The 16,526-nt window shown below is 39.5% G+C and overlaps 1 protein-coding gene across 1 annotated transcript in view; it reads right to left on the reverse strand.

The window, feature by feature from the left end:
* The window catches only part of SMYD3 (SET and MYND domain containing 3), an 805,331-nt gene that overhangs the window by 601,411 nt on the left and 187,394 nt on the right, over positions 1-16,526 (reverse strand). The window lies entirely within an intron of this gene.

The raw sequence follows: 16,526 nt of genomic DNA on the forward strand, positions 1-16,526 counted from the left end.
GGGAGACCAGGGGGAAGCACCTGGCTTCTGGCTTCAGATCAGCGCAGCGCACCAGCCACAATGCACTGGCCATAGCAGCCACTTAGGAGGTAAACCAACAGGAAAAGGAAGACCTTTCTCTCTGTCCCTCTCTCTCTCACTAACTCTGCCTGTCAAAAAAATAATAATTATAAGATAGTCTTTTAACTGACTAATCAGGATAATTGGTGCTGGCACTATAGCATAGCAGGTTAAAGCCCTGGCCTAGAGCCAGCTTCCCACATGGGCACCAGTTTGAGTTCTGGGTGCTCCACTTCTGGTCCAGCACCTTGCTAATGCAACTGGGAAAGCAGTAGAGAATGGCCCAAGTCCTTGGGCCCCTGTACCCAAGTGGGAGACCTGAAAAAAGCTCCTGGTCATTTTAATATAAAAAAATCACTTCAAATTAGAAAACAAAACACATAGTTCAGGAAAGTCAAAACAGGGAAGTTAACCTTTTGGGTTTCTGTGCTCCCATATCAAATACAAAAATTCCATTAAGGCAAATACACCCATAAACAAAAAATGTTTTGGCTTTTGAAGGCAACAGAGGAATGGTTATTGGCTAAAACCACAAATGCTCAACTTACTCAAGGCTGTCTGGATTTCTACCTATTACCTGACCATTTCTACTCTGAAAAGTGTATGGTTTAGATGATAAATTATATGGTCACTTAACTCATGTTCCTAGCCATGTACTGGTGTGGCTGAACAGGCCAGTGGGCCAATTGCAAATCAAGGGACAAACTGAATAAAAGAAAGGACACTATTATTGGGCCCTGAATCAGAAATATCATGGCATCTGTCACATGGAATCACTTCTATAAGGAAATAAAATCCAGAGTGTCTAATATTGTGCCCTGGTAAACAGAACACAGATACAGTAAATGTTCTATTCTAAGAGCTGAAAGTCCCAGCACTTTAAAAGAACTGAAGGCCTCAACTCATTCTAATTTCAAAAATTGTACATCTGCTTCCTAGTTTCTGGGTCTAGAAAATTTCCCTCCCTATAAGGATCTCTCAGTTCTGCCTGCAATACAAATATGCAACACAATCAAAAATTTCAAAAGAAATGCAACTACTTTAAACCTGTGGCTCAGATTCAAGTGTAAGCTAGTATTTATCACAGAAACACTGCTCATGTCAAGTTACTATATGACAACTTGGTCTATCTGCTATTTCCTACTAATGCAAAATTTGCTGTCTTTGTTTACAACAGGAACACAACTTCTTCCATCACATAGTCTCAGGTCTGCTTTACTTCTATTCTGGCAAACCTCTTCATCTGATGCTTCTAATCTTTAAAAAATACTTATACTTCACTCTCTTCTACACAAGATTGAGCTGCTTCAGATGAAAGAAGTATATGAAATGAAATTATAAAAGCAGAAACAGAAATATTAAAATTATGGGAGGAAAAAATGGAATTCTAACCTTTACTTAGCAGTCCACAATGTGCTAGACATGAAGCTAAGCAATTAACAAAAGACATTTCAGAGTCAAGATGGTGGAAATGGACAAGAATAGGGAGGGAGCTTACTGCTCTAGTCTAGGGGAAGATAGTTAAAAGAAAAGTAGAGAGGCCACAATCTCAGGGAAGAGTTAGCGAGAAAACAGCAGAGGAAATTCCACACAAATTAGAGGGACCCTGTGAACCTACATGGAGGGTGTGGATGTGTCCAACCTAGAAGCCAAGAGCCTCAACACCAGGTTTGGACTAAGGTGAGACCAGACTACAGTAGCCTAAGCCTCTGGTGATAAAGTTGCGGGAAGAGTATGACGTTGTCAGGCTTGGAGCCCTGTGGAGGACAGTGTACCTGTTAATCTAGAGATAAAAATGGGAGGGGAGGGGCAGGTTTCTCTCTCCATGACCATGTGGCACTAGTGTGCTGTAACTAGTGGAGAGACAGCAGGCATCATTTTGGAGATATGAAACAGCTGTGCCAGCCTTTGTCTGCATTCCCAGCAAGCAGCCAAGAGGAGATGCTTGAATCTGGCTGGGAGAATTGACAGGGGGTTTGGAGATCATGACTGTGGGAGCCTTGTGTGCTGGGACCAAGAAAACACTATGGCTGCATGGGAGGGCTAGAGTGTGAACAGTCACTGTGAGCAGCTTCATATGCTAAATGTTCCCTATTTTCCTGTTGAGGGTCATTGCTGCTGGATCCATGCTAAGGCCGAGGACAGTACGGATCCTTTGTGTGATTCTTGTGGCAGCATGATGAAAACTGTACCCACTGGGGCTAGGGCCCAGGCGTTGGGACTCCATGAGAAGAGGAGGTGAGCATGAGACTACACCAACAGAACTGAACAAACTTCCTCTCTGATATTAAAAAAAAGGAGAGATTTACCACACACAACTTGGGTGTCACCTTAGACACTCCCCTCACACTGAAGCACTAGACAGAGCTCTCAGACCACACCCAGCACACGGCTCTGGGTATTCACTAAAAAGTAGATACTCCACTAAGCCACAGAGGAATAGTTAACAGATAAAATACATCACAGGGGTAAAACAAACAAACAAACAAAAAAAACCAACAAGTATCACCACAAATGCTTAATAATAAACACAGCAATTCAAGATACAAAAATAAGGAAGATGCCTCTACCTCATACCACTAACAAAACTCATAAAAATTATAAACTTAAATATAAGAGATAAAGCTATTATGCTCAGAAGAAAGCATAAGAATAAATATTACCATGGACTAGGTACTGGTTTCTCGGATAGGACTCAAAAGCACAGATAAGAGCTTTTCAAGAAGTTCATGGAAAATGCATATTATGAAAAAACTATACATGGATTTCAAAAATTGTTTTGCTACAAACGAGATCCTTTTATTAAAAGTCCTGGAAGTTTTAGCCAGAGCCATTAGGCAAGAAAAAGAAATCAAATAGAAACAAATTGGGAAAGAAAAAGTCAAACTATCCCTATTTGCCAATGACATTATTCTATATACAAGGGATCCAAAGACTCCACCAAGAGACTACTGGAACTCATAAGAGTTTGGTAAAGTAGCAGGATATAAAATCAATACACAAATATCAACAGCCTTTATATACACAATGCCACGGCTGAGAAAGAACTTCTATGATCAACCGCATTCACAATAGCTACAAAAAAAAATACCTTGGAATAAATTTAACCATGGATGTCAAAGATCTCTACGATGAGAATTACAAAACATCAAAGAAAGAAATAGAAGAAGACAAAAAAAACCATGAAAAAATTATCCATGTGCATGGATTGGAAGAAACAATATCATCAAAATGTCCATTCTGCCAAAAGCAATTTACAGATTCAATGCGATACCAATCAAAATACCAAAGACATTCTTATCAGTTCTAGAAAAAAAATGATGCTGAAATTCATATATAAACATAGAACTAGAATAGCTAAAGCAATCTTATACAACAAAAAACCAAGCTGGAGCCATCACAATACTAGATTTCAAAACATACTGCAGGGTAGTTATAATCAAAACAGCCTGGTACTGGCACAAAAACAAATGGATAGACCAACAGAACAGAATAGAAACACCAGAAATCAATCCAAGCATCTACAACCAAGTTATCTTTGACAAAGAAGCTAAAACCAATCCATGTAGCAAGGACAGTCTCTTCAACAAATGGTGCTGGGAAAACTGGATCTCCACATGCAGAAGTATGAAGCAGGACCCCTATCTTACACCTTAGCAATGGCTTGAATAGCCCTTGTCTTGACTGTCGAGGAACATTTTTCTTTTTTAATCCATTCAAAATGGATTAAAGACCTAAATGCATGACCAAATACCATCAAATATTAGAGAACATTGAGGAAAGCCTAAAAGACATTGGCATAGTCAAAGAGTACTTGGAAAAAACCCTAGAGACAAACACAATCAAAGCCAAAATGAACAAATGGGATTGCATCAAATTGAGACCTTCTCTACTGCAAAAGAAACACTCAGGAAAGTAAAGAAACAACCGACAGAGAAATTATTTACAAACAATGCAACTGATAAAGGATTAATCCAGAATATATAAAGAGATCAAGAAACTCCATAACAACAAAACAAGCAACACAGTGAAGAAATTCGCAAAGTACTTACACATTTTTCAAAAGAGGAAATTCTAGTGGCCAACAGACATATGAAAAAATGTTTAGGATCACTAGCCATCAGGAAAATGCAAATCAAAACCACAATGAGGTTCCACCTCACCCCCATTAGAATGGCTTTCATGCAGAAATCAACAAAAAACAAATGCTGGTGAGGATGTGGGGAAAAAGGTACACTAATCCACCATTGGTAGGAACGTAAACTGGTAAAACTACTGTGGAACTCAGTTTGAAGATATCTCAGAAATCTGAATATAGACCTACCATATGACACAGCCATTCCACTGCTGAGAATTTACCCAAGGGAAATGATATCAGCAAATAAAAGAGTTATCTGCACACCCTTGTTTATTGAAGCTCAATTCACAATAACTAAGACATGGAATCAACCTAAATGCCAATCAGCTAAAGACTAGTTGAAGAAATTATGGGATATGTACTCTATGGAATATTATACAACAGTTTAAAAAATGAAATTCAGTCATTTGCAACAAAATGGATGAATCTGGAAAACATCATACTTAGTGAAATAAGCTAGTCCCAAAGGCACAAATATCATATGTTCTCCCTTATCTATGATAACTATTAGAGCACTTAAAAGGAAATATGTAGAAGTGAAATTAACACTTTGAAAAGCAATGGTTTGAATAGCCCTTGTCTTGACTGTTGAGAAACAATTTTTTTTTTCTTTTTTGCTTTTTGGTTTTTTTCTTAATGGAGAACAGGACTGGAATGGGAGAGGGAGGAAGTGGTGGGATGAGAGTGGGGGTGGGGAGGCGGGTATGGTGGGAAGAATCACTATATTCCTAAAGTTGTACTTATGAAATTTGTACTCACTAAATAAAAGGTTTCTTTGGGGAAAAATAATAAGGGATTAGATTGAAAGATCTCTAAAACAGCCTTTCAATTATAAAAGTCTATAATTTTATGATTCTACTTCTAGCAAATATCTGAATTATGTTAAAATAGGCCTGAAAACTGCCCAGGTTTTGCTTAGTTAGCAATGAAAATTTAAAACAGTGGTTTTCCTCAGATTTTGAGTTATTAAGCAAACTTAATAAGAAAGTGAATTATTTCAAGTCAACTTTTTCAACACTTTTTACTATTTACTCAGCTTATTCAATAATTAACTATTATAAACAGAACATCTTCCATGTAAAATGTCACAGTAATTTTTTTCTTACATGTTCAAGACTCACTCCACTCACAATCATCTTCAGAGATTTTCTATGGGAAAACTTTAGAAAAGTTGAGTTGTCATGCAACTTGCAGGGAAGAAAAGAGACCCAATTGTTTTCCATTCAATTCGAGATTGTTTCACAGAAAATAAATAATACCTCTTTCTTCATGCATCAAATGTAGTCCAATATTGAATTACATGTTGTCAGATGCAGGCAGATCTAAAATCTGGAAAAACAAAACTGGAAGGCTAAGCATGCTGTTTTACAGCTACAGCTGAGTGACAAGTATTGATTAAAATTTTTCATAAAATCTCCCTATAGCATTCTTGAGATTCAGTGACAGACATTAGGCTTGTAGATCTCAGGGTCATCACTTTAAAAGCTTACTGAATTCTGAATTAAATGAAGACGAAGAACACCTTCGTAATAGCCTTAATCAAATTAAATAGATGGGGCCAAATATAAAGAAGGTATGCAGCAAAAAGATGCTCATAAGATAGGAAATTGACTTCTTTTAAAAATGAGAATTACAATCTCTTGGTTAATCAAGGAACTTTACAATATGAGATAACAGTAACATTAGTGATTCATCATCTAGTGCAGGGTTCAGGAAATGATGGCCCAGGGGTCAAACCAATCTTGTCACCTTTATTGCAAAGCTGTACTGAAATTCATTGGTTAAATTCATATATTTTATATTACAATAGCATAACTAAATAGCTATTACAGAAGTCATTTGGCCCACAAAGCCTAAAATATTTACTAAATGTACCTTTACAGGAAAAGTTTGCCAACCCCCAATCTAGTGAGAGATTATTTTAGGACAGATTGACTTAATCACTTTATTTTAGCTATAGAGCAAAATAAACCATTCACTGCAATGGATTTTCAATCGCATTTGGAAAAAAAACTTCTATGCTATATTAATCAAAATATCAATACTGGGTCCATGTACGGTATGGCAGATGGGATCACATACACTGTATTTCCCCAACTTAAGTAATTATCAAATTTTTAATTTTCAGAGTGAATTGGAAAAGCCAACAATCGATGAAGGATTTTTAACCTTATCTGTAAGTCAGAAAGTGTTTCTGAAAAGAAGACAGGCTACAGGAGAAGGACACAAGTGGACACCATGAAGGGCAATCACCACCAGAGCCATTTCTAAGAGGGGAGCCAACTGCCAAGTAAAACTCAAGCATAGTTCTAGATCTAGAATAAAAAGACTTAACACAGTATGTCAGAGAATGGAATAGAAAAGTGACAGAAAAAGAGTTAACTAAAAGTCTGCCAGAGAGTCTCAAAACATATCCCTACCATTAGCACTATTTTGAATAAGCAATGGAGAGTTCTAACAATCAAGTTGAATTTGATGGATAGTAAGATATTTTAACATTTTTAAAACCTTCAGGCTAAGCAGAGATGTATTCAATCTCCCAGAGCTAGACAATTCTTAGGGCCAGCAAAGGAGTCATGGAGTGCTCTGACACACACACTAAATAATCCAGAGCCACACCCTCCCCAGCAGGCCCCAGCACTCCAGCAGGCAATATTCTTCTGCTTTAATCATTTCAGAACAAGCATCAGAGACCCAGAAACTACTCCTGCAGACCAAGCTCCACTAGCATTAGTCAAACCAGCAATTCTAAACTGAGTACTACTTGGGAGGTTCACAGACCAGAGACATGGCTCACCAAAAGCCTAAGATCTAATTCAAATAGAACAGAACACTTGCTCTCCCCTATACATTATCACTACATTATGAAAAGTCCATTTATGGTGTTTTGTTTTACAACATGTATGTGAACAAAAAATTAAAAGACATACTGGCCGGCGCCGTGGCTTAACAGGCTAATCCTCCACTTTGCGGCACCGGCACACCGGGTTCTAGTCCCAGTTGGGGCGCCGGATTCTGTCCCGGTTGCCCCTCTTCCAGGCCAGCTCTCTGCTGTGGCCCAGGAGTGCAGTGGAGGATGGCCCAAGTGCTTGGGCCCTGCACCAACATGGGAGATCAGGAGAAGCACCAGGCTCCTGACTTTGGATCAGCGTGGTGCACCAGCCGCAGCGGCCACTGGAGGGTGAACCAATGGCAAAAAGGAAGACCTTTCTCTCTGTCTCTCTCTCTCTCACTGTCTACTCTGCCTGTCAAAAAAAAAAAAAAAAAAAAAAAAAAAAAAGACATACTGTAAGAGAAAAAATATTGCTTCAAGAAAGACCAAGCACTAATATCAGACTCACATATAGTAGGGATGTTGGAACTATGACTAACATGCTAAGGATTCTAATGTATGAAGTAGACAGTATGCAAGAATAGATTGGATGGGCTGGCGTAGTGTGTAAAGCTGCTGCCTACAGTGCCAGCATCCCATATGGGAGCTGGTTCGAGACCTGGCTGCTCTACTTCAGATCCACCTCTCTGTTATGGCCTGGGAAAGCAGTAGAAGATGGCCCAAGTGCTTGGGCTCCTGCACCTGTGTGCGAGACCCGGAAGAAGCACCTGGCTCCTGGCTTTGGATCAGCCCAGCTCCAGCCATTGAGGCCAATTGGGAAGTGAACCAGCAGATGGAAGACCTCTCTCTCTGCCTCTCCTATGCTCTCTGTGTAACTCTGACTTTAAAATAATAAACCTTACTGGAACACATCATGCTGAGTGAAATAAGCCAGATCCAAAGGGGCAAATGTCATATGTTCTTCCTGATTGGTGACAACTAACCGTGTACCAAAAAGGAAACCTGCTGAAGTGAACTGGACACTATGAGAAACAGTGACTTGATCAGCCCTTGTCCTGACTGTCGAGGAACAACTTAATACTTTATCCTTTTTAGTATTTTTTTTTGTTCTACTTAATACCATTGGTTGAACTCTGTAATTAATACACAATTATTCTTAGGTGTTTAAATTTAACTGAAAAGTAATCCCTGTTAAATAGAAGAGTGGGAATAAGAGAGGGAAGAGATGTACAATCTGGGACATGCTCAATTGGACTTGCCCCAAATGGTGGAGTTAGAAACGTGCCAGGGGATAAAATAAATAAATAAATAAATAAATAAACCTTTTTAAAAAAAAAAGAATAGATCGGATTTTTTTAAGCACAGTGATGGAAATTCTAAGAAAGAACCAAAAAGAAATTTTAGATCAAAAACAACATAACAGAAATAAAAAATGCCTTCAAAGGACTTATTGGAAGAGTCAACACAGCTAAAGGAAATAAATTTGAGATTGAGTATATCTCAATACAAATCATCGTATGTGAAAAGTAGAGAAAAAAATGCTTTCAAAAAAGAACAATGAGATGATTATAAAGGGTATGCCAATAGTGTAATGAGAATACCAGAAGGAGAAAAGAACTGAACAGAAAGAATATTTGAAGGAGTAATGATCAAGAATCTCCCCCAAATTAAAGTTGAGCACCAAACCACAGACCCAAGAAACTCAGAGAACATGTAACAGAATAAAAACCCAAAACCCTAACCCTCCATATCCATATTATTTTCAACCAACAATCAAAGAAAAAGTAGAAGGAAGTAATAGGGGAAAAAATAAACTGCTAGGGTTTTAATGTTTCATTTGTTTGTTTTTAAATTTTTTTATTTATTTATTTGAGAGGGAGAATTACAGACAGTGAGAGAGAGAGAGAGACAGAGAGAAAGGTCCCCCCCTCCGTTGGTTCACTCCCCAAATGGCCGCCACGGACGGAGCTGCACTGATCTGAAGCCAGGAGCCAGGTGCTTCCTCTTGGTCTTCCATGTAGGCACAGGGGCCCAAGTACCTGGGCCATCCTCCACTGCCCTCTCGGGCCACAGCAGACAGCTGGACTGGAAGAGGAGCAGCCGGGACTAGAACCCGGCACCCATACGGGATGCCAGTATCACAGGAGGAGGATTAGCCTAGTGTGCCATGGCGCCAGCCCCCAAGGTTTTTATGTTTGTAACCTTCAAAACTCATGTTAAAATTTAACTGCCATTGTAGCAGTATACAGAAGTGGGACTTAAGATGTGATTAGGTCATGGGGCTCTGCCTCACTTGTGGGAGTAATGCTACTATAAAAGGGAAAGTTTAGTCCCTCTTGCTCTCATTGCTCTCACCAGATGCCTGCACATTGTTGTTTGACTTCCCAGTTTCCAAAACTACAAGACTGTAAATTTCTGTCCTTTATAAACTACCCACTCTTGGGTTTTTTGGGTAATGCTGCTAGCAGCACAGAATGATTAAGAAAAACAAAGATAATAATTATTCTGAAATCATGTAAGCAAAATAGTGCAGTGAAATATTCAAAATGCTGGAAGAAAGTTGCCAACCTAGAATTCTGTACTCATAAAAATATTCTTCAAAAGTGGAAAGAGAAATAAACACGTTTTTCACATAAACAAAAGTTGGGGGACTCTACCTTAATAGCAAGAAAAAGTCCATAGACAGAAGAAAAATGATGAAGGTTAGAAACTTGAATCTATAAAGAAAGGAAGAGCATCAGCGTACTTGTGTCCCTGCACCTATGTGGAAGCCCCTGATGGAGATACTGGCTCCTGGTTTCAGTCTGGCCCAGCGTAGCCATGGTGGCCATTCAGGGAGTGAACCAGCAGATGCAAGATTCTCTCTCTCTCTCTCGCTCTCTCTTTCCCTCTCCCTCTCCCTCTCCCTCTTTCCTCTCTGTGTAATTCTTTCAAATAAATAAACCTTAAAAAACTTTTTTTCTAATTTTTAATTGCACTAATAGCTAACAGTCTGCTCAAAATAATAACAGTAACAATGTAGTCATTTATGTAGGTTGAAGTGAAAGTCAAATAAATGACAGCAATGACACAAGAGACCCAAGACAGGAGGAAGGAATCAGGGTTCTTTTGTTATTATAAGGTAACCACGTGTGAAGCAGTAAAGTGTTATTAGATGGTAGATTTTGTTTAGCTCTAAATGTATACTGCAAACTCTACAGAAATTACTAAAAGTTTTTTAAAAGAAGTATACTTGATACACTAATGTAGGAGAAAAACTAGAATCACTTAAAATCCTCAATTAAAACTATAAAACCCATAATAATAGTGAAAGACAAAACTAAGAACAAAGACAACAAATAAAATAAAGCAAAAATGAGCTGGAATAACCATCCTAGTATCAGACAAAATAGACTTTAACACAAAAACTGTTAAAAGAGAGAAAGAAGGGCATTATATAATGATTAAGGGATCAATTCAACAGGAAGATGTGACTATGATAAATGTATATGCACCCAATGCCAGGGTGCCTGGCTATTTAAGACCAATGGTAATAGATCTAAAGGGAGACATACACTCAGTACAACAGTAATGGGGATTTCAAAACCCCACTTTGGTCAATGGAAAGAATACCTAAACAGAAAATCAACAAAGAAATAAGAGAGCTAATCTGCACTATAGACCTAACTGATTTCTACAGAACATTTCATCCCACGGTTGAAGAATACACATTCTTCTCATTAGTGCATGGAACTTCCTCTAGGGTAGACCATATGCTACACCTTAAAGCTGGTCTCAGCAAATTAAAAAAAAAAAATTTATATCACACCATGTATGTTTTCTGACCATAATGGAATGAAGATGGAAATTAACAACTTAAGAATCACCAGAAAATATGCAAAAACATGGATACTGAGCAACACCTTGCTGAACTTATGGAGGGTCATAGATGAAATCAAAAGAGAAATAAAAAAATTCCTAGAAACAAATGAAATTGCCAATACAACATACAAAACTTATGGGATACAGCCAAAGTAGTGTTGACTGCAATAGCGTTTAGTGCCTACATCAAGAAACTGGAAAGTGATCAAATAAATGATCTATTGATGCATTTCAAGGACCTAGAAAAATAATTACAAACCAAACCCAAAATTAGTAGGAGGAAAGAAATCGTTAAAATTAGAGCAGAAATAAACAAAATTTAAATGAAAACAATATAAAAGATCAGTGAAGTGGAGAGTTGGTTTTTTAAAAAAAAATTGATAATTCATCAGCCCAACAAACTGAAAAAAAAAAAAAAAGAGGGAAAAGACCCAAATCAATAAAATCAGAGATGAAAAAAGGAGATGTATAATGGATACCACAGAAATTCAAAGAATCATCAGAAATTACTACAACAGCTATATGGCAACAAATTGGAAAATCTAGAGAAAATGGATAAATTCCTAAACACACACAGTTTGTCAAAACTGCAGAACAGGGAGCCAATGCTGTGGCACAGCGGGTTAACACCTTGGCCTGAAGCACCAGCATCCCATATGGGCACAGGTTCAAGGCCCAGCTGCTCCGCTTCTGATCCAGCTCTCTGCTATAGCTTGGGGAAGCAGTGGAAGATGGCCCAAGTCCTTAGGCCCCTGCACCTGTGTGGGAGACCCGGAAGAAGCTCCTGGCTCCTGGCTTTGGATAGGAGCAGCACCAGCAGTTGCAGCCAATTGGGGAGTGAAGCCAGCAGATGGAAGACCTCCCTCTCCCTCTCCCTCTCCCTCTCCCTCTCCCTCTCCCTCTCCCTCTCCCTCCCTTCCTCTCTCTCTCTCTCTCTCTCTCTCTCTCTCTCTCTGCCTGTCTCTGTGTAACTCTTTCAAATAAATAAATACATCTTTAAAAAAATTGCAGAACGAAGACACTTAAACATAAACAGACCAATAATCAAGATTGAGATTGACTTAGTAATAAAGACCCTTCCAACAAAGAAAAGCCCAGAACTAGATAACTTTACTCTTGAATTCTACTAGACTTTTTTTTTTTTAAATTGATTTACTTATTTGAAAGGCAGAGGGAGAGGCATAGAGAGATCTTCCATCCACTGGTTTACTCCCCAAATGGCCGCAATGGCCGGAGCTGCGCCAATGGGAAGACAGGAGCCTGGAGCTTCTTCTGGGTCTCCTATATGGGAGCAGGGGCCCGAGCACTTGGGTCATCTTCTACTGCTCTCCCAGGCCATTGCAGAGAACTGGATCAGAAGCAGAGCATCCAGGTCTTGAACCAGCACCCATATAGGATGCCGACACTGCAGGAGGCAGCTTTACTCACTACACCACAACACCAGCCTTTTACTAGACTTTTAAAGAACTAATCCCAATCCTTCTCAAGTTATTCAAAACAGTCAAAAGGAAAGGAATCCTCCCAAACTCCTTCTATGAAGCCAGCATCCCCTTAATTGCAAAACCAGAAAAAGATAGACCAGAGAAAGAAAACTACAGACCAATATCCCTTATGAACATAGATGCAAAAATCCTCAAGAAAATACTTGGCTAATTGAATCCAACATATCAGACAGATCATTCACCCAATTTATCCCAAGGATGCAGGTTTGGTTCAACATTCACAAATCAATAAATGTGCTATATCACATTAACAATCTGAAGAATGAAAACCAGATTTTCTCAAGAGATGCACAGAAAACATTGATAAGATACAATATCCTTACATTATTAAAACTTGAGCAAACTAGGTATAGGAGGAACAATCCTCAACACAATCAAGGCAATTTGAGACAAACTCATAGTGAACAATATATTGAACGGGGAAAAGTTGGAAGCATTTCCACTAAGATCCAACCAGAAAAGTAGGGCCACTTTCAACCACTGCTAATCAGGCTAGTCCTAAAGGTTTTAGCTAGAGCCATTAGGCAAGAAAAAGAAATCAAAGGGATACAAATTGGAAAGGAGAACATCAAACTTTCCCTGTTTGCAGATGATATGATTCTGTAAACAGGGGAACCAGTAAGAGACCACTGGAACTCATACGAGAGTTTGGTAAAGTGGTAGGATATAAAATCAGCACACAAAAAACAATAGCCTTTTTATATGCAGACAATGTGACAGCTGAGAAAAAACTTGTAAAATCAGTCCCATTCACAATAGCAACCAAAAAAATGTAAATACCCTGGAAAAAATGTAACAAAGAGGCGAAAGATCTCCATGACAAAAATTACAAAACATTAAAGAAAGAAACAGAAGACACCAAAAAAAATGGAAAAATCTTCCATGTCCGCGAATTGGAAGAATCAATGTCATCAAAATGTCCATGCTACTTAAAGCAACATACAAATTCAATGACATTCTTCACAGATCTAGAAAAAATGATGCTAAAATCCGTATGGAAACACAAGACACCCTGAATAGCTAAAGCAATCATAAACCAAAAAAAAAAAAAAAAAAAATGAAGCCAGAAGTATCATAATACCAGATTTCAAGACATACTACAGGGTAGTTATAAACAAAACAGCCTGGCACTGGCACACACACAGAAAAAAGATATGTAGATCAGTAGAACAGAATAGAAACCCCAGAAATCAATCCATGCATCTAAAACCAACTAATCTTTGACAAAGGAGCTAAAATCAATCCCTGGAGAAAGGATAGTTTAAAAAAAAATGAAAACCAGGCCGGCACCGCGGCTCACTAGGCTAATTCTCCGCCTTGCGGCGCCGGCACACCGGGTTCTAGTCCCGGTCGGGGCACCGATCCTGTCCCAGTTGTTCCTCTTCCAGGCCAGCTCTCTGCTGTGGCCAGGGAGTGCAGTGGAGGATGGCCCAAGTCTTTGGGCCCTGCACCCCATGGGAGACCAGGAGAAGCACCTGGTTCCTGCCATCGGATCAATCGGATCAGCGCGGTGCGCCAGCCGCAGTGCGCTACCGCGGCGGCTATTGGAGGGTGAACCAACGGCAAAAGGAAGACCTTTCTCTCTGTCTCTCTCTCACTGTCCACTCTGCCTGTCAAAAAAAAAAAAAAAGAAAACCAGTTTCAAGCATACTCACCAAATATTGTTTTGTGTCTTCTGGATTTTATTCTTTTTTTTTTTTAATATTTATTAATTTACTTGAAAATCAGAGTTACACAGAGAAGAGAGGCAGAGAGAGAGAGAGAGAGGTCCCCCATCCAATGGTTCACTCCCCAGTTGGTCGCAACAGCCAGAGCTGTGCCGATACAAAGCCAGGACCCAGGAGCTTCTTCCAGGTCTCCCATGCAGGTGCAGGGGCCCAAGGACTGGGCCATCTTCTACTGCTTTCCCAGGCCATAGCAGAGAGCTGGACAGGAAGTGGAACAGCCGGGTCTTGAACTGGCATCCATAAGGGATGCTGGGGCTTCAGGCGAGGGCGTTAACCCACTGAGCCACAGTGCCAGCCCCTGGATTTTATTCTTAATATGTAAATTTTTTACTAAACTAATTGTTAAGGAAAAATAAGCTTCTATGTATGCCATACTAAGTAAAGTGTTCAACAATTTGTATTTTGTTCAGGATTTTTGCATCTATGTTCATCAAAGAAATTCATCTATAAGTCTCTTTCTCTGCTCTTTTTCAGGTAGGAATTAAGGTGATGCTGGCTTCACGGATGGAGTTTGGAAGAATTCGCTCCCTTTCAATTGTTTTGGACAGCTTGAGAAGAACTGAAGTTAGTTCTTTTTTAAATGTCTGGTAGAATTCAGCAATGAAGCCATCCGTTCCTGGCTTTTCTTTCCTGGGAGGGACTTTATCAGCGATTCAATTTAGGTAGGTTGTATGTGTCCAGCAATCTATCCATTTTTTCTAGGTTTCCTGATTTCTTAGCATTCAGCTCTTTGTAGTAATTTCTCATGAGTCTTTTTATTTCTGTGGTGGCTGTTATATTTCCTTTCTCATCTCTAATTTTATTGATTTGAGTATTATCCCACTTTTTGTTGTTGTGGGTGGTGGTGGTGGTTTTTTTTTTTTTTTTTTTTTTTTTAAGATTTACTTATTTAATTGAAAGTCAGAGTTACACAGAGGGAGGAGAGGCAGAGAGAGGGAGAGAGAGAGGTCTTCCATCCGATGGTTCACTCCCCAATTGGCTGCAAGGCCAGAGCTGTGCTGATCCGAAGCCAGGAGCCAGGAGCTTTGTTCCAGTCTCCCACATGGGCACAGGGACCCAAGGACTTGGGCAATCCTCTACTGCTTTCAGAGGCCATAGCAGAGAGCAGGATTGGAAGTGGAGCAGCCAAGACTCGAACTGGCACCCACATGGGATGCTGGCGCTTCGGGCCAGGGCATTAACCCACTGCATCACAGCGCTGGCCCCAGTGGTGGTTTTTTTGCTTCTTTTTTTTTGTTAGCTGGACCAACGGTGTATCAATTTAAAAAAAAACAGCTTTTCGTTTCACTGATCTTTTGTTCTTTTTTTGTTTCAATTTCATTTACCTCTTCTCTAATTTTAGTTATTTCTTTCCTCCTAGTTTTGGTTTTGGTTTGCTGTGTTTTTTTTTTGTTTGTTTGTTTGTTTGTTTGTTTTAAGTCTTTGAGGTGCATTGATGGCTCATTTATTTGGTGCCTTTCCAATTTCTTCATGTAGCCACTAATTGCTATAAACTTTCCTCTTAACACTGTTTTTCTTGTATCCCATAAGTTTTGATATGTTGTATTTTGTCTTCGTTCATTTCCAGAAATATTTTGATTTAACTTTTGATTTATTCAATAACACACTGTTCATTCAGGAGCATGTTGTTCAGTCTCCATGTGTTTGCAAATGTTTTAGAGATTCTTGAGTTGTTGATTTCCAGCTTTATTCCACACTAGTCTGAGAATGTGCATGATATGATTTCCATTTACTTGAATTTGCTGAGACTTGCTTTATGGCTTAGCATGTGGTCTTTCCTAGAGACAGTGTCATGCACTGGTAGATGGGGTTTGTTTTTAATCCATTTAGCCAGTCTGTATCTTTTGGCTGAAGAGTTGAAGCCATTTACATTCAAGGTGACTATTGATAAGTAACAGCCTGGGGGGCTGGCACTGTGGCGCAGTGGATTAACACCCTGGCCAGAAGCACCAGCATCCCATATGGGTGCCAGTTTGAGTCCAGCTGCTCCTCATCCGATCCAGCTCTCTGCTATGGCCTGGGATAGCAGTGGAAGATGGCCCAAGCCCTTGGGCCCCTGCACCCACATAGGAGACATGGAGGCGGCTCCTGGCTCCTGGCTTCGGATCAGTGCAGCGCGGCCATTGTAGCCAATTGGGGAGTGAACCATAGGATGGAAGACCTCTTTCTCTCTCTCTCTCTCTCTCTCTGCCTCTCCTCTTTCTGTGTAACTCTGACTTTCAAGGAAAATAAATAAAAAAATAAATCTTAAAAAAAAATAAGTAATGGCCTGGCCCTGCCATTTTCCCAAAAATATTCCTATTGTTTACTTTGGGGTTCCTTGGTTCTTTTACTGGGAGATTTTCTGCCTTCACCTTCTTGCATAGTAATGACATTGTGTCAGTGTTTCTGTGTTGTAGCACATC

This window comes from Lepus europaeus, chromosome 14 (assembly GCF_033115175.1).
Source record: "Lepus europaeus isolate LE1 chromosome 14, mLepTim1.pri, whole genome shotgun sequence".
In the NCBI taxonomy this organism is placed as follows: Eukaryota; Metazoa; Chordata; class Mammalia; order Lagomorpha; family Leporidae; genus Lepus; species Lepus europaeus.